The sequence below is a fragment of the Phyllobates terribilis genome, unplaced genomic scaffold, assembly GCF_046119375.1.
Source record: "Phyllobates terribilis strain yellow unplaced genomic scaffold, ASM4611937v1 Scaffold_11__3_contigs__length_659146591, whole genome shotgun sequence".
Lineage (NCBI taxonomy): Eukaryota > Metazoa > Chordata > Amphibia > Anura > Dendrobatidae > Phyllobates > Phyllobates terribilis.
This window is the reverse complement of record NW_027362771.1, coordinates 530,850,902-530,853,540: the sequence shown is the minus strand read 5'-3', so window position 1 is coordinate 530,853,540 and position 2,639 is coordinate 530,850,902.

The following is a 2,639-nucleotide window of genomic DNA, read 5'->3' as shown; positions in this document are numbered from 1 at the left end:
GAGGATAATACTGTCTGTTTATTTTCTAGCAGCATTAAATATTTTCAGTGCTTCCTGAAGGTGATCAGAGGTGTGGGGCTGTTATTACTTTCAGTGTCATCATACTCAGCGGGCTCAGTAATGCTGGAGGACATTTAAAGGGAAAACCTTAAAAGGGGTCGCCCGGTGCCACTCACTTCTGCTTCGGAGATAGATGGTGCTGATCACGTTACGGACACATATTTGCAGAGATATGTGCATGATTGGCAGGTATTATGCACATGAGTTACTCTAATAAACAGCATTTGTGCACAATACCTGTCATTCTCTGTAGATAGTAGACATTCACTTTAACTTATTCCTACATAATACTGTTCATGCGATCGACAACCACATTAATGGCTAGGATTGCAGAACGATCTGATCCTGGTGCAACATGATCAGTACTGATTAATAAGAGAGAAACTTCGACACTTTAGAAAAAAGATTTTAATGCAGTCCAGGAAAATAATACAAACGTTTCGGCCACTCTGGCCTTCATCAGTGTAGTCTTGACTATTGAGGATAAGAGGAATAGAAGGGGGTGAGGGACGCCGTGTCTCTAGTGTGGATGGTAACAAGAACCTGTTACGCTTAGGTCATGGAGTGTGGGGCCAGAACCCGGTGCCCACCGCTAGTTCAGCTTCTTGTTACCATGCACAGTAGAGACACGGCGTCCCTCATTCCCTTCTATTCCTCTTATCCTCAATAGTCAGGACTACACTGATGAATGCCAGAGTGGCCGAAACGTTTGTATTATTTTCCTGGACTGCATTAAAATCTTTTTTCTAAAGAACTTTATTTGAGTGCCGAGGTTTCTCTCTTACAAATCAGGGATTTGGACCATACTCGTTCACCATTCCAGTAGTGCTGCGCTTCGTTTTTCAGTACTGATTAATGATCTGTGCACGTCAGCTGTGTCTTAGTGATTATGGAGTTGACAGTTTATAAGTCACAGCACTAGATCTAGCCATGGACTCTAGGGTTGTTAATTATTAGTGGCTGTTAGAACATGCCTTAAAGCGTTGTCTCATTTTCTTCTGTAGAAGTGCACTGCTCACCTTACTTCCTGTTGCTGGGCAGCAGTGCGCTCCTGATTCAGTGACCATTTCCAATTTCAGCTCTGCCTTTATGGTTATGGGGTTGACATTTTATAAGTCACAGGCCTAGATCTAGCGTTGGACTCTAGGGTTGTTAATTATTATTGCCTGTTACAACATGCCTTAAAGGGCTGTCTCATTTTCTTCTGTAGAAGTGCACTGCTCACCTGACTTCCTGTTGTTGGGCAGCAGTGCGCTCCTGCTTCAATGACAATTTGGACGAGTGGCATTATTACGTTGCTGATCTGAACTGTGTGCTTTCCCATGCTGCAAGCAGAGACAGTTTGCATTTGCAGCATTGGAGGAGCACAATTGCACTGAACAGGAGCTAATGAGACACTCCAGGGGTCCGGCCAGCTTCAGAGCAGTGGTTACAAGCTCAATTGGAAAGAGGTTGAAAGCACCTCACGTGTTCTGCTAGAATGATGGAGAGCAGAGAGGATTTTCAATAACAAGAAAATTGCAAAATTATCTATTAAGAGCATGAGACAACCCCCTTATCAAAATGTGACGTACTTATATGTCACAGGTTGGGTGCTCTGGCGCCCGTTCCATTCTTTGCAATGGAGTTAGCTATGATGGCTGCTGTTTAACCATTTAGATAGTGCTGTTATCCTTTGTCAGATGCATTTAAATGGTTCAAAGCTGTGTTGGCATCTGTTCAGGCCCCCACCCACAGCCATGTAGTCTTGGGGTGCCGATAACATGGCAGCTGGCGGCCTAATGTGTTAGGGCTTCATAGGACATCATAACACTGGTCAACATAATTTTTTTCACAAAAACATTTAATGGCGATTCTAGTAGCATTTCACCTCCTGAATTCAAATATATTGTTAGAATTTTTTCATCAGGCACAGTTTTGTTGTTTTTTTTGTTTTTTTTTTTTAACTTATTTTCTAATTTTTTTTTATAGTTTGCCATCGGATGATGATTTAATTAAATTATTTAGCGTCCTAATCAGTACATGATCAGAGGAATGATGTCTTCTGTTATGTTAAAAGACAACATAACAAGATTATGCGGGTTCATTCATGGTCAGACATGCTTAGATATAGCATCTTTTGGAAGTAGACAGCCAGTAGTGAAATGGCAGGCAGTCTTTTAGCACAAGTGTTTGTTCTTTTGTTGATCCAAAGTGTTTTGCTTGTTTCTCATTATTTAGGTTGTTATAAATTTTTCAATAATGCCAAGAAAGTCTTTAAATCATCCAGACAATTTCTGTTATGTGTGTAATGAACTGACGTTCAAGAGTCAAAGACAAATTTTTACACCGTGGCTCCGGCAGACACTGTGCGCGCTATTAAGGAGAATGAATATTCAGTGCTCCACATGACCATGGGCGTGGGGAGCAGTGAATATTCATTTTCTTTTAACAGCAGGCACAGTGTAAGCCGCAGCCGGCGGCTCCTGCCTCCTGTTCCACGCTCCTCCGCCGCTGCCACTCCCCCAACCATCCACCACCACTTTCGGACTATAAGACGCACCCCCGACTTTCCTCCAAAATTTTGGAGAAAAAAAGTA